The sequence below is a fragment of the Entelurus aequoreus genome, linkage group LG24, assembly GCF_033978785.1.
Source record: "Entelurus aequoreus isolate RoL-2023_Sb linkage group LG24, RoL_Eaeq_v1.1, whole genome shotgun sequence".
NCBI classification, from domain to species: Eukaryota; Metazoa; Chordata; class Actinopteri; order Syngnathiformes; family Syngnathidae; genus Entelurus; species Entelurus aequoreus.
The window spans coordinates 15,730,296-15,754,317 of NC_084754.1; the positions used below are offsets into that span (position 1 = coordinate 15,730,296).

The window sequence follows — 24,022 nt, forward strand, 5'->3', positions numbered from 1 at the left end:
TAAAGTGACGCTGTGGTCTAACATAAGTACCTCGGATATGGCATCTATCACATGTGCTTCTTTGATTGAATGTGATAATGTGCATCTGAATTTTATAAGGATACAATACAATACCTTGAACGGTTGGAACAATATCAAGTGAGGCAAACAAAAATCTATTTTAGAAACATAAATAATCCTTCAACTTCTGGGTGGTGTAATTATTGTTCAATAGTAGACGAGAAATTTCCTATCGCACAATAATGGCACAGATTTTCCTATTAAAACCAAAATGTACCGTTATAATGTTTTGTGTGAAAACAGTTTAATTGGCAGGTAAAAAAATTACACTTCCTTCTCTGCGGAAAGGATCTATAGACATGTACACATTGACAAGATCACTACGGAGTTGTTGAAATGGCTTGTTATATGCCCTGAGAAAAGATCATATTATTTAAATAAAAAGAGAGATCTTAAAAATTGCAAACAAATAGTGATTCATAATCACAATGAATTATAGTCTAATCCAATTCTGATACAACTGTCCACATTTCCCGTTAAATTGCAGAAAAATGCACCTTTTGCATCAGATCTGCATAATACAGTGGGACAATTTATTGTTTGATGCCCTTCTGAAATGTACACTCTAGCAAGGACACAGGAACAGTACATCATTTTTATGGTAGGTTTGTCAGAGAGAGTGAAAAAATATAATTAAAAACATAATGAAAAAAAAATGTGAGTGAAATAACAATTCCATTATCTACCAACCGGTAACATGATGACCCCCACTGACCGTTATGTCCCCTGAAGCACATATGTTAGTCCAGTACCTTCAGCAAGTAGCTTGGTGATAAGAGAATACTGCTGTCATAATGATTTTGATCAATTTCTATTTCAATTGTATGGTACAGAAAGCAGATTTCTTTACACGGAAAAAGTGGAAAAAATGCTACTTCTTAAAGTAGAGTGCCCATCATTCACAATCATTATGACAGACAAGAACACGTCTTTATTTTTAATCAGGATTTTAAAGATAATAAAAAACGCTTGGAAGATGTGGCTACTGGGAGTCACCGGGGGTTGGGTCGGCGCATTTTAAGCATTGCCGGAAAATATTTCCTTAGCACACTTATTTTGGTTTCCATAGCAGCGCACTTTCGACATCCGGCAACAAATGTTTGTTCCTACTTCCGGAAACAAACGCAAGTGTGCTTTAATCATGGTAGACTTGGAAACTACCGTATTTTTCGGATTATAAATCAAATTTTTTATCAGCCCTTTGAGACACTTGTGATTTAGGGCTATATAAATAAACATTGATTGATCATAGTTTGGCCGTGGGTGCGACATATACTCCGGAGCGACTTATGTGTGAAATTAACACATTACCGTAAAATATCAATTAATATTATTTATCTAATTCACGGAAGAGATGAAGCACATGTCAGCAATCGTCATACGCACGTCAGCAATCGTCACACACACGTCAACCAATAAGAATTTGGCGGGGGAGGGTCATGGCAGAAGTGCATTGTGGGTCATGGGATAATAACTGCTATATGCTATATGCTACTGCCGTAGCTATTAAAATGGATCATATCAACATTGGCGGTAACTTATAAAAACTGAGGAGGGCTGAACAAAAATGGCACCGAAAAGGAAATCATATACTGCAGATAACAAGATGGACGTAGTGAAATATGCAGCAGAAAACGGCGATCGAGCAGCAGAAAGAAAGGACGCTAGCGGCGCATACCAGGAGAGAGAACGGGGAAGAAGATTTCATCGGATTTAGCGATCAGGAGTGATAGATTGTTTGGTAAAAGTATAGCATGTTCTATATGTTATAGTTATTTGAATGACTCTTACCATAATATGTTACGTTAACATACCAGGCACATTCTCAGTTGGTTATTTATGCGTCATATAGCGTACACTTATTCAGCCTGTTGTTCACTATTCTTTATTTATTTTAAATTGCCTTTCAAATGTCTATTCTTGGTGTTGGATTTTATCAAATAAATTTCCCCCAAAAATGTGACTTATACTCCAGTGCGACGTATATATGTTTTTTTCCTTCTTTATTATGCATTTTCGGCCGGTGCGACATATACTCCGGAGCGATTTATAATCCGAAAAATACGGTAGAACGTTTTCAAGATGCTTTCTAACCAAGGTGCGCCGTTTTGTGGCCGGTCTTATTGACTTGGCTCCATTTCAACAGTGTCTTCCATATTGTAGCGTTTAGCTAAATTCCTATATATGGAGATATCCGCTGACGTCACAATTGGAAAAAAACGTCACTATTGGGAAAAACGTCACTATTGGGGAAAATTCCAAATAGCTAGTTTGGAAAAGGTATGAAGGCAGGCAAGATTTTTTTATAAATATCTCCGCCATGCCTCCATGGTTTTATATCAAATGTCCAGGTCGCAAATACAAAAAAACAAAAGGTAAGAAAACTTGGTTTTGCAAATTAGGTCCCCTTTAAGGATTTTCATTAAAATGTTCAAGGAATAGTTTTGCAAGAATACTTTCTCGTCACATTAAAATCTAAATGAATCTGTTGACAAAACAATAACGAATGGAGGCCACAATCTGAAATAAATATGGCAGGAATATGCTTCCACAACCCCCATACAAAGTGAAGCACACTGACAGCTGGTGGTACAGTAGATCGAGAGGAGAAATTAGTAATTGCACCAAAAGATTACATTTCCTAGAAAGATGGAGTAGGGAACTGGAATAGAAGAAAGTGTTTTGGGGACTGTAAAGCCTCCTGTGAATCATTAGGGGGAATGCTGATACTGATTGATGATGACAGGTTTGAAATCCCTTCAGGCTTTGATATTACACTTAAGTTGTTCTTCAAAATTGCAAAAAATATGCAATTCGGATCTGGTATCATTTTAAGTAAAATATAGTGGTAAATTATATTTTTAAAAGTGTCAATATGTAACAAACCAAAAAAAGCTGCAGCTTTCAAGCAAACTACAACTCCATATCCTATTTCCTAATGGTGGGTTACAATAAATCTGGGATAGGATACTCTTGTTGGTTAAAGACAAAAGTCAATCAATATTGTGGGTTCCATTTTGTGGGTTTTTACCTGATTTTTTCTATATACACTGTTAACAAAAAAAGCCTTAAAAACCAGGGGATTAAAATTAAAATTAAAAGTATTCCAATTTTGTGCTGGTGGATTGCAACCAAATTGTAAGTAGATCATCAAAATGCAAAAAGAACAACCAGGACCTAAATAAAATAAAAAAGTTGATCATTTATAGTAATTCTAATTTGATCTACTAATAGCAAGATTGTTGAACTGACAAGCAAGGCCTATGAAAATCTGCCATTGCTACCACGGTTGGATGCAAGTGAGAATGTTTTGAAATTCTAATAAAAATTGTTACTATGGGGCGGAGACTTGAGGTAAATACTAATGCTTGTCATCTTGCCATACAAAGTAATTACTAATGCTAATTGCAGCCCAAAAACTATATACAGTATATATTGCCCCTTTTCCACCAAATGTCGGACAACGTTGAGTTCCTGGAATCTTAAGTTCTCCCCTTCACGCTGACTGAGCGTTCATCCTCGCCCCGGCAGCCATTCTCTGTAGTTTTAGGAAAAAACTTCCCGCAAGGTACTGAAAAATATTTTACATTTTAAATTTTAAATTACATTTTTGAACAACCAAAATGATATATTATATACCGTAATTTCCGGACTATAAGCCGCACCTGACTATAAGCCGCACCAGCTAAATTTAGGGGAAAATACAGATTGCTCCATATATAAACCGCACCCGACTATAAGCCGCAGGGTTTTGATGTGTAATTACCGTAGTATATAGGGGTTCCTGCTACCACAGAGGGGATTGTCGGGACAGAGATGACTGTTTGGGAACGCAAATTGTCCCATTTATTAACAATAAATCTTTCAATCATTCAATCAAACTGTCACATCTTTGACATGGCGAACAGCATTCGTGCAGAGTACAAATAATACAACGGTGCAAAGTAATACAAAGTGCTCGTCTGTACGTTATCAAAATAACCAGCCTACCGGTATATGAAAAGTCAGTCTTTAATCATTGTGTCATCGTCTTCCTCCTGCGTACTAAAACCACCGAAATCCTCTTCGTCGGTGTTGGAGAAGAACAGGCCGTAAATAAGCCGCACCGTTGTATAAGCCGCAGGGACCAGAACAAGGGGAAAAAGTAGCGGCTTATAGTCCGGAAATTACGGTACATGTGGAACATTGACATGCCTGATAAAATAATTATATAACATTTGTGTTTAACAAAACTTACAAGCCGAATACTTTCTTGCTTTTATTATTCACTATCAGTACTACGGACACCAGCTACACCCGTCAAGACCTTATGGACATCGTTTTCGCCACTAGCCATCTGTTTTGAGTGACTTTCACCACATGTACAACATTCCACATGATATAGCAAGACCAGCGGGCTCACCATGGTTTGTTGTCGGTACAAGGAGACAACGCAGGTGTAGTAGCGAGAGGAAGCAGAAGTGAGGCTGCAGGGCTGGTACTGTATGCTAAGGGTAAACCTCGACCGAGTCTGTATCTCCCTAATGCTAGATACATATGTTACGTGCACAACACGTACGCTCTCCCCTGTGTGTTGTTTGTTTATTCTTTCTCCCTTAATGTTTGTAGGGTGTGATTGGACAGCAGACAAGTGCTCAGGATATAAAGCCGAGGGAGGGAGGGAGGGAGGGAGCGATCTCTCTCTCTAGCTTTCTCTCTCTCACTCTCTCAAAACTATACAAACGGCACGGGTACAGAAAAATAATAGAGGCTTGCCCAGGAGTATTAAATCCTCTACAATTAAAAAAAAAACATAATTGGAGCGTTGTTCGAGACTATTTTAAATCCTTTAAAATAAAAAATAAAAACATTATTGAGGCGAATAAACCTCAGTCAACTTTAAAACACTGTCATAATGAGGTTTAATTTATATTCTTTATAGGCTGTTCTTTTTGCAAGATATAGTTGTACAAGGTGCCGCGCTTCGCATTGTGCCCAATGTTACTGCTCGTGTGTTTGCTCATACAGTCAAAACACTTTTTGAATGCACTGTTTGGGAACATTTAGATGGTTACAAACTTGATATTGTTTTCATTTTGCGACAATCACATGATTACCATGTTGTTCGCCAGTGCTAAAACAGAACCTGCCGCATTTTGACATGAGTGTGCATGCGTTATATGTGGTGTTTTGACGGTGGATGCGCAGGAAGCACAGGTAAGTGAAGAACCTTTGTGCAATACAACATTTGCGTTTAGCGACCAGTTGTATCCTTGTCAGGCTGAAGAGACGTCGTCCCTTAGGGCGTCACTGGTTTATTTTCCTATAGTGTTGCAGGGCCGCGGTTCACTACTTACAGTGTTCTCAGGAGCACATCCCTGTGAGCTTGAGGGGTTGTCTATTGCAGATTACTTACCAAACCTGCTGGTTTTATACCTGTCGCAAAACTATGTCTTAACATTTCTTAAATCTAGTCATGCATAAACTTCAGTCTTTCTTTGAAATGTTTTAACATTTCTTAAATCTAGTCATGCATAAACTTCAGTCTTTCTTTGAAATGTTTTGATTTTTGAGGACGCTAAACGCAACTACAAAACGTAACTAAAGTAGGCTACTTTTGCTGCCCGGTCAGAATTTGACGCTAGCAAAAGCCCACAGCAAAGCCTAATTACTTGTATGAGATGGGTAAGTCCAAGTTCAACGATTGTGGTTTCAGAACGATCAATTTAATGCATGGTTGAAGCCGGTGGATGGAAACAAATATAGGGTTTGGGACACAGATGTGGAGGAGGGAAGAGTTTGTAAACATTGCGGTGGAAGTGAATGGAATGATAATGTTAAAGTCAAAAGATGCTTAAAGGCCACAAACACTTGCACAACTATACAAGGATCAACATAACGCTCCCAAAGGAGTGTTATGTTGGTAAAGTGGCCCCAATTGCCAAAAGGGGATCAATATGAGATCATACTATTATATACAGTAAGTATATTTGTCTGTGGTAGTAGTGTACTTAGAACAATAAAACTATAAAAAAAACATCCATCCATCCATTTTCTACTGCTTGTCCTTTGCTGGTGCGCGAGGTGGAGAAGTTTCATCTAGATCTAGTCAAACTCACTTTGACGCACAGCCAGTGCTCTGGAACCAGGACTTTGCTAATCCCGCCTTTTTCGGAAAGCGAGGTGGACAAATATTTTGTCTTATTTGAGCGTTTAACATTATAATGTTCGAAATAGCTCAATGGTACATGAAAATGGGATGTAATAATGTGAATCTAAAATCAAGTGGTTTCATAATAGTTCATGAAATACAGGCACAAAAACTGGATGAATTGTGTGCTTTTTTTCTAAACCATGTGACATTATTTTACAGTATGTGTGGGCGTTAAAAAAGAGTGTTTTGTTTTCCCCATTGGTCCGTCACACATTCAGATTAACCTGCATTCTTCTGACAGACAATCCCAGATGTAATTCATCCACAGCTATGACCTTTACAGATTGTGTGTTTCTATAAAGTAGACTAACTTTCACTCAGCCAAGAAGATTAAGAGTATCAGTTCCAAGTAGTTTAAGGCGGTCTAATTACACATGTGCACTAAAAGCGTATGCCATGACAATGGTAGGTGAAAGGACAATAACCTCCCCAAAAAAGTACCCGAACAAAGGCAAAATTGACAACATTTGATGACAAAGACACTTATTATAGACTGTAAACCCTAAAACTAAAGCCCCTTTGAAGGTTTACTTGAACACAGAATATTAAAGCAACCGCTGAAAAAAAATTCACCATTCATTTTGCACTGTAGTGATAGTACAGTGTCAGTGATGATGAATTAAAGATTAAAGATTAAAGTACCAATGATTGTCACACACACACTAGATGTGGTGAAAATTGTCCTCTGCATTTGTCCCATCCCCTTGGGGAGCAGTGGGCAGCAGCGGCGCCGCGCCCGGGAATCATTTTGGTGATTTAACCCCCAACTCCAACCCGTTGTTGCTGAGTGCCAAGCAGGGAGTGTGGCAAGATGTCCATGTTCTGACCACTTTGACATCTTCACATAGATTAAATTGTGTTAAGGTCATATAAGTGCACATTTTTGTAATGTTTAAATATTGTAAATATTGTTAATTGAAGTCCAACATACAGTTTTCCTCAAAGAGTAGGTAGGTATACAACATATAAACATACAAACTCAGTGACATCAAAGTAGAGCACATCGTTGTGGCTTTGTATGGAATGAAACAGAAGAGCTGTTGTATGCACGGATAAAAGGGCAAAAAATAAAGGCACTTTTTATTGTCAGTCTACTCTATTGTCAGGTTTGGGTGGAGATAAGCACACTCACTACCTTAACACTCCCATCTACCAGACAAGAGGATAATAGCAGACTTTGTCTAAAGGAACTACAACTGATGAAAACTGAGACTTAATGACAGAAAAGACAGCTGAGATGTTGATAATATAAAAGCAGTGTGTAAAGGATTAGAATTATTGTTTGGGTTTTGGTCTAACAAAAGAACAGAAATAGATTAAAGAGCTGGTCACCTGAAGTCGCAATACAGACATGGTCTGTATTTTAGCATGCATCAGTCCAAATTGTCACGTCCTGTCAACAGGAGAGGACACAATTTATTTTTTTAGTATTTTAAAGTTTTACTGACCACTTACTGTGATCACAGCTACAGAAGAGTTTGCTGACATCTTTTGCTGACAGCTCTAGAACAGAGGGAAGCAAAAATTTGCTGAAAAAAGCGAATGGGAAGCGCCGTAAGCCTTTCAGCTGACAGCTTCATCGCAATTCACAAAGTGATTTCATTTAAAGAGTTGACAACTCCAGTTGAGCGCTGACCGCGCAAGGTATGATATTGTTGAAATATGCAAGTTAAAAGTGCCGCAAGTTCCCAAAGAAGCAACCACCGTCAGCGAGCTGCTATAGCAACGATGCCGAAACCCAAGCTACGTAACCAATCAGAAAGCCCGGAACCTTCTGTCTCATCAAATGAGTTTCTGAAAACAGAATACGAATAGAAGCAGGACATTACATTGGTCATACAAAAACTTAAAACCTAAATTTAAAAATAGACAAAACAGACAATTTGCAGTCAATCATGAATTCAGATCAGATCAAAAAGCAGAGATGTCATATATAGAAAGCCTGCAAACCCAAAATAACAGCTTTGAAGGGGAACTTTGTGATCTCAGAGATAATGTGATGAATCTCACAAAGGAGCAAACAGAAATGTGACAAGAAATAAAGGTCCTCTGAGAGAAAAATATAGCAATGTATCAAGAGATGAAGGTTCTGCTACAAGAAAACATCGCTCTGAAGAATATCATAAATGATATGGATCAGGATAAACAAATTGATACAATCGTGACAGGGATGCAATTCCGAGATATTACACCAGAGCTGTAGATAATAGAGGAGAACCAGATGAAATTGATGTCACCTCAGCAGAGTAACAAGTGGTCATCTTCCTGCAATCAAAGTAAATTGATGGCATTAATAACTAGGGATGATGTTTGACCTAGTGGTTAGAGTGTCCGCCCTGAGATCGGTAGGTTGGAGTTCAAATCCCAGCCGAGTCAAACCAAAGACTATAAAAATGGGACCCATACCCTCCCTGCTTGGCACTCAGCAACAAAGGGTTGGAGTTGGGGGTTAAATCACCAAAATGATTCCCGGGCGCGGCGCCGCTGCTGCCCACTGCTCCCCAAGGGGATGGGACAAATGCAGAGGACAAATTTCACCACATCTAGTGTGTGTGTGACAATCATTGGTACTTTAATCTTTAATATTTAATAAGAAATTATCGAGTTCGAGCCTATTATCGAATCCTCTTATCGAACCGATTCCTTATTGATTCTCTTATCGAGTCCAGATAGGTTGTTGTATATGGAAAAAAAACACACAATATTTGGTTTAACAAAAGCTCATTTTTATTATATAAGAAAAAAATAAAATCTAATAAATAAATAAATATGGACTGTTACCCCCCTAAAAAAATAAAATAAAATAAATAAATATTGACTGTTGTTACCCAAAGTATATTAAGTGGGATTTTTCAGAAAAACTAATATATACAGTAACACAAAAACAACCTGTCTTTTTGATCACTATAGGTGTATAAATAATAATATAGAGTTAAATAAAATCAGTCCCTTGGGCACAAAACTGAAAATAATACAGCTCTCCAAAAAGTGCACTTCTGCTGCTATTTGACATAACTGTTTGTTATGATGCTTTGACATTTTTGCATTTTATTTATTTATTGAAAGAAAATTCTATGAAGAGAAAAGTTGTTTGCACATGTGGTTACAATGCTAAAAAATGAAAAGTTAAAGCTAAAAAAAGAAATACACTTTATTGAGTTAACATTATTTCTTTATCGGGGGAAAGATGTGATGTTATGAGCCAGGGAATATAACAACTACACTACCCAGCATGCAACGGGAGTGACGAACATGCGCGGTAGCCCGAAAAGTGTTGTTGCATGTGCCACCCGGCAGCTAAGAATGAGGTTATGAGAACACTGTGAAAGTAAACGTCAAGAACTCAGTCAACACGCCTCATCTGCATTATTTATATTTAGACAGACAACACATATACAGTGTGATTTTGTTTTGTTTACAAGGAAAGAAAAACAAAAGTTAAAAAAGGGAGATGTCATATATGTATGTGCTGCGGTTGCTTTAAGAACGTTGCAACAGCTGCCGTAAAGGAGGTGCGTTGCTAGCCTGGTTGCTATGTTTCCGGTTGGTCGTAAAAGTGTTCGTCATGTGTTTGTACCCTGCTCAAATCTCTTAGTAAAGTTATTCATTGGATTATACCTTTTGTTTTGAACTTTATTACACCTTGGAGCGCTTTTTCCGGTCCATTTTTTTCCTGCTTTCGCTATCTGCGCCTAATGACTGAGCTACGTGATGTCATTTCTTGTGATGTCACACGGAGCATTTCTGGTCGGGACTCGTTTCGTTCCCAGGGATTCAAATAAAGAACCAACTCTTTTTCTTTACTATAGTGGTCTCGATAACGGGTAACGGTTCTCAAGAAGGGATTCGAGTCCGAGGACTCGGTTCTTTTCTTATCGAACAACCGGGAAAACCGGTTTCGAGTATCATCCCTATTAATAACACGACGGACACATGCATTCCACTGAATGGAAAAAACAACAACACCTCTGGAGTAATCCTCGTGAAGCTTGCCAGGAAATCAAAAATTGCACTACTGAAAAAGCGAAAGAAGGGTACAAATGTGTACATTAGTACCTCACTAAACACAATGCTGATATCATCAAGCCGGGAACAATTCTGGGAACTTGAGAGCGCCAACTTCAAAATCTAAAAGTCTCCGTCAAGCTGAATTGAGGTCCAGAGTAAAATTACTTTTTGTCAAGGACATCAAGGATTCAGACAAGCATTAATGTTCACAGCGCTTCGACAGCAACAACGATAATGGGAGTCTGACAGAAAACAAACATCTACATTCAACATCAACACTACTACTTCCAAGGGATTACTGAAAAAGACTACTTGTATTTGTCAAGTATTGAAATGTTTGAGGATTGGAATAAGGAAAATTTTACTGAAATCATAACTTTCATATGCGGGGCCTTAAATATTGACCTTTTGAACTTTACTAAGAGTAGCAACAGATGAACATCTGAACAAAACCATGAGTGCCTTTATTATGAAAATCAATAATTAAGCGTATGATTTACATTTGTAGGCTACTCTGCCATTTTCTGCCATCGTTTTTATCAGGCATAGTGTAATGTTTGAAATGTTTAATCTTTCTCGATATCTCAGGAGGTCCCTGAGCTCACTTCATTTAGAGGGCTCTGTGGCCCTCACACTTGGCCCGTCCACACACACACACACACACATATATATATATATATATATATATATATATATATATATATATATATATATATATATATATATATATATATATATATATATATATATATATATATATATATATATATATATATATATATTTATATATATATATATATATATATATATATATATATGTGTGTATATATATATATATATTATATTATATATACGGCGTGGCGAAGTTGGTAGAGTGGCCGTGCCAGCAATCGGAGGGTTGCTGGTTACTGGGGTTCAATCCCCACCTTCTACCATCCTAGTCACGTCCGTTGTGTCCTTGGGCAAGACACTTCACCCTTGCTCCTGATGGCTGCTGGTTAGCGCCTTGCATGGCAGCTCCCGCCATCAGTGTGTGAATGTGTGTGTGTGAATGGGTGAATGTGGAAATACTGTCAAAGCGCTTTAAGTACCTTGAAGGTAGAAAAGCGCTATACAAGTATAACCCATTTATCATTATCATTTATATATATAAAGTCAACTCAGCCTCAGATTACTTTTTATTTTCCCCCCCAGCCTGGCTAACTTGGCAGTAAGAGGATATATGGGCTCATTGTTCTTTCACCATAGAAGTGGGTCAAAATCTAGTTTTTAATGCAATATGGACTTATATCTGCTGCTTTAAAAACATTTGTTATTGCTTTAATCCTGCCTGACTCGCCGAGGAGAGGCTGCTTGAATGCGGTGGTGACGCTTCAAATGGGTTAGCATGTGTTATGAGAGTAGAGTATGTGTGTGTGTGGCCCTTTAACATGTGACAGCATGTGAGGTGAGTGTGTGGGCGACCGAGGTGAGGGAGCGGTAGCTGAGTGCGGGGAGTGGCTAGTGTTTTGTTGCATTGGCTGTGTGCAAGACCTCAATAAAGCCACGATTTGCAACTAATCGCCGGACTCATCATTTACCCTGGAGTCCGGAGCTGTGGAGACCCACTGCCGGGTAGAGTGAAGGGTGTTGCCCCCGAGAATACATTGGCCCTGGAGGAGTGTCTCCCCTGCGCTCCCCGACTACGGTCTGGGAGCCGGAAGCAGGAAAGGTGCAACACCGAACCGAACCAATACAAATACACGTACCGTTACACCCCTTTATATATATATATATATATATATATATATATATATATATATATATATATATATATATATATATATATATATATATATATATATATATATATATATATATATATATATATATATATTTAAGTATGCTTTAAAATGTAAAATCGGAAATTATCGGTATCGTTTTTTTTTTATTATCGGTATCGTTTTTTTTTTGTTTTTTTTTTTATTAAATCAACATAAAAAACACAAGATACACTTACAATTAGTGCACCAACCCAAAAACCGTCCCTCCTCCATTTACACTCATTCACACAAAAGGGTTGTTTCTTTCTGTTATTAATATTCTGGTTCGTACATTATATATCAATATATATCAATACAGTCTCCAAGGAATACAGTCCGTAAGCACACGATTGTGCGTGCTGCTGGTCCACTAATAGTACTAACCTTTAACAGTTAATTTTACTCATTTTCATTCATTACTAGTTTCTATGTAACTGTTCTGTTTTTATATTGTTTTACTTTCTTTTTTATTCAAGAAAATGTTTTTAATTTATTTATCTTATTTTATTGTATTCATTTTTTTTAAAAGGACTTTATCTTCACCATACCTGGTTGTCCAAATTAGGCATAATAATGTGTTAATTCCACGACTGTATATATCGGTATCGGTTGATATCGGTATCGGTAATTAAGAGTTGGACAATATCGGATATCGGTAAAAAAGCCATTACCGGACATTCTTAATATATACATATACATATATACTGTATACATATACATATATATATATATACACATTTATATATACATACATATATATACACATATATATATATATACATACATATATATACACATATATATATATACATATATAAATATATATATATATATACATATATAAAAAAAAATATATATATATATATATATATATAAAATATATATAAAATTATCTGAAATACAAGTCATCATCAAGAAGCAGTTATATTTCCTAATTAACGCTCAATGGCCTATCATCACAGACAGAAGATAATTAGCGTGAAAAAGACCCTGGTTTACAACCTTCGTCATGCATTTGTGAGGTGGAACGAGCAAACAAAGTGTGTTCAAAATGGTGACAGCGGAAACGTTTGATCAGACATGTATTGTACAGCTATCAGACAATAGTAGTTGCTGTAAAGGAGGCTCAGTTTTCTCATGTCAGATTACAGTGAAACATCACTGCATGGTCTGGTTTCCTAGTTATTAGGCAGCATAGTAGCATAAAATGTGATTGGGGGGTAGGCTGAACACACTGTTCTGTGTTGTGTGTTTTGTGAATGTCCATGCGAGGTGAAGAACTAAGATCTAGTGGGAGGAAACCTAGAAATTTGATGATGTTCCTTCAGTAGTAAAGAGGAAATGCTAACACTACACAAAAGATTTGAGAACAAACAGAAGACAAAGACATACTTCTTTCTAGTAGGTTGAAAATTGAATTAGCGAAGAGTATAACCCAGGAGTCTGGCACACAAAGTACCCAAGAGCGTCTGATTTAAGATGCTTTGCTAAAAAAAAAAAAAATACTATAAAAGGTAAAGGCAACAGAAGATCAAAGGATGGGACTGAAGGAGAGGAAATAAATAGATTTTTGATACTTCTTTTGCTACTAATCTTTTCAGAGCATAGTTTTAACAATACCATTTGACCACACAATTACACAGCAGTTATCCTCACCACAACCAACCTTACTAACTCCATAAAACTCTACTCTGACCTATTTATAACCACATAATCCTAACCCAAACCCCAATAGTAAGTTATAAATCCCAACACTAAACCAGGACTTTGCTGTAGTGACTGACGGGTTATGTCAAATGGTATGGCATTAATCTGATTGTGTTTCTGTTGTAACATGCAAATGACCCCAAACACACCTCCAAGATAACTACCTAACTAAGGAAGCTGAAGGTAAAGAGCTGTCAAATATGTATCCAGTACTAATTGAGCATTTATGGTGCATACTCAAGCTAAAGCGTTCAGAATGTCCAGGGCTCAATGGTAAATTGTAAATGGTCTGTATTTACTATATAGCACTTTACTATACCTGGAATGACCCCGAAAGCACTTTACATTATACATCACATTCACACATTCACACACACACCCACACACACTGATGACTGAAGCTGCTATGCAAGGCGCTAACCACGACTCATCAGGAGCAATTAGTGGTTCAGTGTCTTGCTCAGGGACATCTCGATTCCTGCAGGCCAGGAACGAACTGGTAACCCTAAGGTGGTCACTCTACTCACTGAGCCATGCCTCCCCTTTGTGCAAGTGTGCTACTTACGTTTGTGACTAAAAATAGATGTGTCAATTTAAAATGTGTATAGAAGCACTTGTGCGAGTTACACAAGTCACAATAAAGACCAGTGCTCGGAACTATTTGCAGTCGAGCTGCCAGTGTCAAAAACGACCTCCTATTTTTACCCTATTATTTTTGACACCATCTAAAAATAAAAAAATGGTGGTCTTAATAATAAAGCCTTAAGCCACTGACACCTACACTCTGTTGCACATACAGTGAGGGATGTACTCATATTTGAAAGCTCCATCAGGTCAAAACAATTTGTTGCTATTCCTAAATGGTTATATATACAGTACATTGAGATTCATGATAGTTGGAAATAATCCCACTTTAAAATAACATGCACACTTTTGTAAGAATATATGCTAAAATTGATTACATTCCAACATTCATCGTCATTTTAGTCAATTAAATATTTATCAGGCAGTCAATCACACTTGTGGCTTGCCAAAAGCTGGCTAAAAACAGCTACATGTAAAATACATCTTGATTCTCATCCATTGGAAATGTTCTATTTGTTGCAAGTGGGATGAGGGGGTAGAGAGAACAACATGATGGACAACATCTGATAATTTGTAGGGATTTAGGGATGTAACAATATGGAAATTGTATATCACTGTTTTTGTGACCAAAATTGTCAGTTATCATTCCTATCACGATATTTTTGAATGTACTCAAAAATTACTTACCCACACACTGAAATATTTAACCATGTTTTACTTAAAAAGCCATGTTAAAGTTATTTGAGTCTTAAAATAGATTTATTTTGTTCCGAATTATTTAACAAATGTTTTCTTGTTTTTATGTTTATGTGGTTTGATGTTAATGTTTCCCATGATTATAAACACACTGTCTGTGCCTGAAAGCGGATTGGGAGAAAATGAGGAAGTGTTGTGTGTAAGGGAAGCAGGGAAAGAAAGTGTTGTCATGGGAGGTAAAACCTGTTGGGATCGTGCAGTTTGTGAGCATAAGATTGGCAATAAACTTTAAAAATAGAGTCAGACATTGTGTGACTTAGAGCTGGGCAATATGGCCTTTTATTAATATCTCGATATTTTTAGGCCATGTCACGATGCACGATATACAGTGTATATCTCGATATTTTGCCTTAGCCTTGAATTAACACTTGATGCATATAATCACACCATTATGATGATTCTATGTGTCTACATTAAAACATTCTTGTTCATACTGCATTAATATATCCTCATTTTAAACTTTCATGTAGAGAGGGAAATCACAACTAAGTCCATTTACCAAAACTGTATTTATTAAACAGTTATTAAGCAGTGGCACAAACATTCATGTCATTTTAAAACAAGCTATTTTGGGCATTATGTAACTAAGATGACATATCAAAACAATACTAAATTAAAGTGTACTTTTTGTACAGAACGCCACTACAATATTTTAAAACAAATAAAGTGCACTTTTGTGCATGATGTCACACAAGATATTTGAAAAACTGTAAAATAAAAATTAGCTGCATAACAGGAAATCAAATGCTGAGATAGGCTCCAGCATCCCCCGCGACCCTGAAAGGGACAAGCGTTAGAAAATGGATGGGTGGAGAGTGTATGTCCTTCGCTATGTGGTAGGTTACTGCGGACGTTATCTCCTTCTGTTGTTGACTATTTTTTGTTGATGTTGAAATGGAAGACGCCAGGCTCAATTGGGTCAGTGCTGGTTGCTTCGGCATTTTGTTGGGTGTGGCACCGGCCGAGATGTTGACATGCGAAGTTTCAAGCACTCTTCATTCTCTAGCACAGTGTTTTTCAACCTTTTTTGAGCGAAGGTACATTTTTTGCGTTGAAAAAATGCGGAGGCACACCACCAGCAGAAATCATTAAAAAAACGAAACTCAGTTGACAATAAAAAGTCGTTGTCGCAATTGTTGGATATGACTTTAAAGCATAACCAATTATAGCTCTTGTCTCAAAGTAGGTGTACTGTCACCACCTGTCACATCACACCCTGACTTATTTTGAGGTTTTTGCTGTTTTCCTGTGTGTAGTGTTTTAGTTCTTGTCTTGCGCTCCTATTTTGGTGGCTTTTTCTCTTTTTTTGGTATTTTCCTGTAGCAGTTTCATGTCTTCCTTTGAGTGATTTTCCCCGCATCTACTTTGTTTTAGCAATCAAGAATATTTCAGTTGTTTTTATCCTTCTTTGTGGGGACATCTTTGATTGTCATGTCATGTTCGGATATACTTTGTCTTTGCTCCACAGTAAGTCTTTGCTGTTATCCAGCATTCTGTTTTTGTTTACTATGTAGCAAGTTCAGCTTTAGTTTTGTTCTGCATAGCCTTCCTTAAGCTTCAATGCCTTTTCTTAGCGGCACTCACCTTTTGTTTATTTTTGGTTTAAGCATTAGACACATTTTTTACTTGCACACTGCCTCCCGCTGTTTCGGACATCTACAAAGCAATTAGCTACCTGCTGCCACCTACTAATATGGAAGAGTATTACACGGTTACTCTGCCGAGCTCTAGACAGCACCGACACTCAACAGCAACACATCATTTGCAGACTATAATTACTGGTTTGCAAAAAATATTTTTAACCCAAATAGGTGAAATTAGATCATCTCCCACGGCACACCAGACTGTATCTCACGGCACACTAGTGTGCCGCGGCACAGTGGTTGAAAAACACTGCTCTAGCAGGTGACTTTTCAAATGATGCTACGAATTAGTAGTGTTGCTACTTTTTGTAGCAACGCTTTTGCCGCATACTTGACATATTACGGTTGTCTGTTCAACATCTTCCCGCTTGAAGCCAAACCACAGCCAGACGATGGACCCTGTGCTGTTTTTCTTGGGAATTAATTATTCCTCCATTTGTTACCAGATTCGCATCTTTCTCTCTCTCGTATTACCACTCGCACGGCTCCGCTTGCCTGACCTGCCACAGCTAACATTACCCATGCCGCTACCTCTCTGCTCCGCGAGGGCGTATGAAGTTGCACACGAGACAGTATGTGACGTATGTAACAAGGTGCGCTTGTTTTATGTCTATGTGAGAAGGAGAGACAAGAAAAAGTGAGAAAAGCCTGTAGTGTAATGCCGGCAGCTAAAAGCAACTGTGTGAGAACGTACAGGTGTATACTTGGATACTCACGATATAGTCATTTTCTATATCGCACAGAGACAAACCCGCGATATATCGAGTATATTCGATATATCGCCCAGCCCTAGTGTGACTTCTTCAGGGGGCTACAATACATTATATTACTTAAATTTGTTTTCAAGTGAAAAAAAAAAGATTTGGTGGACATAATATTGCCGTGGCAGTGCGCCACATTCAGTTACATTAAGGGGAAACGTTGCATACATTAATATATAAATACATATATATATATGTATATGTACTAGGGTTGTCCCAGTACCAAAATGTATTTTGATACATTTCTAAACAAAGGGGACCCCAAAAAAATTGGCATTATTGGCTTTATTTTAACAAAAAATCTTACGGTACATTAAACATATGTTTCTTATTGAAATCAAAGAAAAATTTTGGTCTTAAATAAAATAGTGAACATACTACACAACCTGGGTTTTAGTAGTAAGTAAACAAACAAGAGCTCCTAATTTGTCTGCTGACGTATGCAGCAACATATTGTGTCATTTCTTATTCTATTATTTTGTCATAATTATGAGGGACAAGCTGTAAAAAAATATTATTAATCCACTTGTTCATTTACTATTAATATCTGGTTATTTTCTGTTTCAACATGTTTTATATACACTTCTGTTAAAATGTAATAATCACCTATTCTTCTGTTGTTTGGATACTTATTATTAGTTTTGGATGATACCACAAATGTAGGTATCAATCCGATACCAAGTAGTTACAGGACCATACATTGGTCATATTCAAAGTCTTCATGTGTCCAGGGACGTACCGTATTTTTCGGACTATAAGTCGCTCCGGAGTATATGTCGCACCGGCCAAAAATGCACAATAAAGAAGGAAAAAAACACATATACGTCGCACTGGAGTATAAGTCGCAATTTTAAGGGAAATTTATTTGATAAAATCCAACACCAAGAATAGACATTTGAAAGGCAATTTAAAATAAATAGAGAATAGTGAACAACAGGCTGAATAAGTGTACGCCATATGACGCATAAATAACCAACTGAGAACGTGCCTGGTATATTAACGCAACACATCATGGCAAGAGTCATTCAAATAACTATAACATATAGAACATGCTATACGTTTACCAAACAATCTGTCACTCCCGATCGCTAAATCCGATGAAATCTTCCTCCCCGGTGTCGCCTCTGGTATGTCCTTTCTTTCTGCTGCTCGATTGCCGTTCTCTGCTGCATATTTCACTACGTCCAGCTTGTAATCTGCATTATATGATTTCCTTTTCGGTGCCATTTTTGTTCAGTCCGTCTCAGTTTTTATAAGTTACCGCCAATGTTGATGTGATCCATTTTAATAGCTACGGCAGTAGCATATAGCATATAGCAGTTAGCATTTCATGACCCACAATGCACTTCTGCCATGACCCTCCCCCGCCGAATTCTTATTGGTTGACGTGTGAGTGACGATTGCTGATGTGTGTGTGACGATTGTTGCCATTTGCTTCATCTCTTACGCGAATGAGATAACAAATATTATTTGATATTTTACGATAATGTGTTAATCATTTCACACATAAGTCGCTCCGGAGTATATGTTGCACCCACGGCCAAACTATGAAAAAAACAGTGATTTATAATCCGAAAAATACGGTATTTCCTGAGTTTATAAACATAATACAATTTTTTTTTTAAAGGACAAAAGAGTTTGTAACAATAAAAAATAATGATGTAATTATAGTGGTATCGGTTATTGTACATAGTATCATTACAGTGGATGTCAGGTGTAGATCCACCCATGCCATTTGTTTACATTCAGGAGCGCTATATTTTAATAACAGTGACGCCGGTCAGCTATTGTATCCTTTAGCTATTCCTCGTCCTGCAGGGATGATACTTGAAAGAAAATTACTTTGTCGCCATGGAGGCAAGGATTAGTGATTTAGAAGTAGCTAAAAGACTGCCGACTGCGGATGGATGTTAGCTGCTAGCTAGCTAGCTAGCCATGTCTTAAAGCACCTCTTCCTGAGGGCGTTTCAGTGTTATAACTTTACCTTCGTTAGTTTTTAGGGAAAAATGCGTCCATTGTACCATTTCTGCCTACACACCTTGTCTGCTTATAAGTACTGTGCTGGTTTTACAAACAGAGGAGCATGTTCCACAGCGAACAATCAAAACGTCATGATGTGATGATGCGCTGCCAAGCCCGTTAAAAATTTAAAAATGGGGAACCGGTACTTTTCAAACAGTATAGTACCGTTTTTGATTCATTAGTACCGCGATACTATACTAATACCGGTATACCGTACAACCCTAACTAGTACATCTGTGTATATATACATACAGTGTATACACATATATACAAACCCGGTTTCCATATGAGTTGGGAAATTGTGTAAGATGTAAATATAAACGGAATACAATGATTTGCAAATAATTTTCAACCCATATTCAGTTGAATATGCTACAAAGACAACATATTTGACTTTCAAACTGATAAAAAAAAATTTTTTTTGCAAATCATGTACTTTAGAATTTGAAGCCAGCAACACGTGACAAAGAAGTTGGGAAAGGTGGCAATAAATACTGATAAAGTTGAGGAATGCTCATCAAACACTTATTTGGAACATCCCACAGGTGAACAGGCAAATTGGGAACGGGTGGGTGCCATGATTGGGTATAAAAGTAGATTCCATGAAATGCTCAGTCATTCACAAACAAGGATGGGGCGAGGGTCACCACTTTGTCAACAAATGCGTGAGCAAATTGTTGAACAATTTAAGAAAAACCTTTCTCAACCAGCTATTGCAAGGAATTTAGGGATTTCACCATCTACGGTCCGTAATATCATCAAAGGGTTCAGAGAATCTGGAGAAATCACTGCACGTAAGCAGCTAAGCCTGTGACCTTCGATCCCTCAGGCTGTACTGCATCAACAAGCGACATCAGTGTGTAAAGGATATCACCAAATGGGCTCAGGAACACTTCAGAAACCCACTGTCAGTAACTACAGTTGGTCGCTACATCTGTAAGTGCAAGTTAAAACTCTCCTATGTAAGGCGAAAACCGATTATCAACAACACCCAGAAACGCCGGCGGCTTCGCTGGGCCTGAGCTCATCTAAGATGGACTGATACAAAGTGGAAAAGTGTTCTGTGGTCTGACGAGTCCACATTTCAAATTGTTTTTGGAAACTGTGGACGTCGTGTCCTCCGGACCAAAGAGGAAAAGAACCATCTGGATTGTTATAGGCGCAAAGTTGAAAAGCCAGCATCTGTGATGGTATGGGGGTGTATTAGTGTTCAAGACATGGGTAACTTAGACATCTGTGAAGGCACCATTAATGCTGAAAGGTACATACAGGTTTTGGAGCAACATATGTTGCCATTCAAGCAACGTTACCATGCAGAGCATACATGTATAGTATTTCTCCAGCAATGGTCATGTGGTGACATCAATGATGGTATTTTGAGAGGTAATCATTGAAGGCGGACAGCACTGAAGGACTAGGTGGGAAACGCACGGCCCGCCACTGATATGTGTATATATATATATATATATATATATATATATATACACATATCAGTGGCGTGCAGTCACTAGAGGCAGGGGAGGCGGGGCCTCACCTGCCATCATGGAAAGAAAAAAAAAAGAAAAAGAAAAAAAAATTAAGTAAATTGTTATATGTATCCAGTGATTATACTAAAGTTATTTTCCATTTAACTTCACCAGTTTTAGATTATTTTGATTTTTATTTTCACATTTGCCGTTCAAATACTGAGAAGAGACGGTGCGGTGATCAGCAGCCAGTTGAGGCACTTGTGCCTCACCATGGATTGCGACTCGGCTAACTGCTGGCCTGCTGTGCAGTGACACCGTATTGCTATATGAACTATATTATACATTTCCATAGTTTAGTTAGCTGAGGTATATAATGTACAGTGTATTTTGTCAACAACTGTATGTGTGTAATGTATTTTTAGTGCTGAGCGATCATAAATCTGCTGCAGAGACGCACTGTGTGAGGCTCGTATCATAACCCCTGCCAAGCACCTCCGCCGCAGAATGCACTGCCCGACGGGAGCGCCGCGGCCACACCAACCAAAGCCCACACCCAAACCCTCCACGTGCAAGACCGAATCCACCCCAAAAAAGTCACTTAACAAGAAGCCAAAAAGTGCAAAAACAACAATGCTCGCGCTGCAGGAGCCGCGAACGACCGCAGGGACACAACATTAGGTACACCTGCACTGCAGGTTCATATGTTTGTAAATTTGACTGTGATGATGCAGTGTGCCTCACCAGACATTAACCTCACCACACGCCACTGATATATATATATATATATATATATATATATATATATATATATATATATATATATATATATATATATATATATATATATATATATATATATATATATATATATATATATATATATATATATATTATCAGTGGCAAGTTTTCCCTATGTGTATCTGATCTTGGCGAGGCACCACGGCTAAATTAAAGCCGCCACACCTTAAAAATAGGATTTTTTTTTTTTTTACATATAAACAAATTAAAGTACAAAACCTAAAACCAGTGAAGGTGGCACATTGTGTAAATCGTAAATAAAAGCAGAATACAATGATTTGCAAATCGTTTTCAACTTATATTCAATTGAATAGACTGCAAAGACAAGATGTGATTGAACTGAAAATAGTATTTTTTTTGTAAATAATTATTAACTTAGAATTTAATGGCAGCAACACATTGCAAAAAAGTTGGCACCGGGGCATTTTTACCACTATGTTACATGGCCTTTCCTTTTAACAAAACTCGTTTGGGAACTGAGGAGACCAATTTTTTAAGCATTTCAGGTGGAATTCTTTCCCATTCTTGCTTGATGTACAGCTTAAGTTGTTCAACATTCCGAGGTCTCCGTCATCGTATTTTACGCTTCATAATGCGCCACACATTTTCAATGGGAGACATTTCTGGACTACAGGCAGGCCAGTCTAGTATCCGCACTCTTTTACTACGAAGCCACGCTGTTGTAACACGTGCATAATGTGGCTTGGCATTGTCTTGCTGAAATAAGCAGGGGCGTCCATGAAAAAGACATTGCTTGAATGGCAACATATGTTGTTCCAAAACCTGTATGTACCTTTCAGCATTAATGGTGCCTTCACAGATGTGTAAGTTACCCATGTCTTGGGCACTAATACACCCCCATACAATCACAGATGCTGGCTTTTGAACTTTGCGCCTATAACAGTCCGGATGGTTCTTTTCCTCTTTGGTCCGGAGGACACGACATCCATAGTTTCCAAAAACAATTTGAAATGTGGACTCGTCAGACCACAGAACACTTTTCCACTTTGCATCAGTTCATCTTAGACGAGAAAGTTGAGCATTCCTCAACATTCTCAGTCTGTTATGCCACTTGTGCCAGCTTCTTTTAAACATGTTGCAGGCATCAAATTCCAAATTAGCTAATATTTGCAAAAAATAACAAACTTTTCCATTTTGAACGTTAAGTATCTTGTCTTTGCAGTCTATTCAATTGTATATAGGTTGAAAAGGATTTGCAAATCATTGTATTCTGTTTTTATTTACGATTTACACAACGTGCCGACTTCACTGGTTTTGGGTTTTGTAATAGTATATTGTATGAATAGATATATAGCCTACATTATTTGAGCACTATTGACGAGTGATGCACAGAAAATGTGGCCACTGAAAAACTTTGATCATCCGTAAGCAAGACGCATGAGAGTGTCTGGAGCCTCATTTGCTCTGGCGGCTGGCGGCGGCTCTACAGCAGCGGGACACACACAACCCCCCTTTGCACTTTAGCCAGACCCACCCAGCCCTTAGAGCAAATCCTTGTCCTGTCGTTATGGATCTGACTCCTTTACCCGCGGCATTATTTTAACGTAAGATGCCAGATATACAGCGGTGGCGATTGCTCAAGACTGCAAGTCAGGTTCAGCTTCCCATAAAATATAAAAAAAGTGGTCAAATATATTCTTTTGTGTTAGCATTTCTTTGACTAAATGCGTTAGAATGTAATTAACGTTTGTTTAGAATAAACTACTTTGGCAACATTTAGTGCAACTTTTTTCATTGATGTGGTAGCATCGCAGTGCTAAAGCCAAACTAGACAAACATTGGATAAATAACCAATTTTGTCCTGACCACGGATAGTGAGCCAATGAAAAAGAGTGATCGAAAGGGTGTCGCCGGGCTTTCATATTATGATTGGATGACCTGTCAGGGCTGAATCACTTTTTGATTGACAGCAAAATTAGCAAATCAACAATTTTGAAATATAAAACACTGCCAAAGCATTGTTCAACTTTCATTCCGTTATTCCTGTTGACATGGAGACGTTCACACTATATTATTCTGCACCAAAATTCATCTATTTATTATTATTCTTTCATAGCGTTTTTTGTCCACCTCTAACTCCCAAACTGTTCATCCGATTAAACCTGTTCTAGCGTCAAAACGTTCAGTGCTTTCAGGACATGCAGGTCATTAAACAAACGTTCCCCAATATTACTGGTTTTACAGTACATCATATTTT

At 37.8% G+C, this 24,022-nt stretch overlaps 1 protein-coding gene across 1 annotated transcript in view; it reads right to left on the reverse strand.

Moving 5' to 3' along the window:
* Positions 1-24,022, reverse strand: part of mrpl23 (mitochondrial ribosomal protein L23) — a 106,999-nt gene that overhangs the window by 67,319 nt on the left and 15,658 nt on the right. The window lies entirely within an intron of this gene.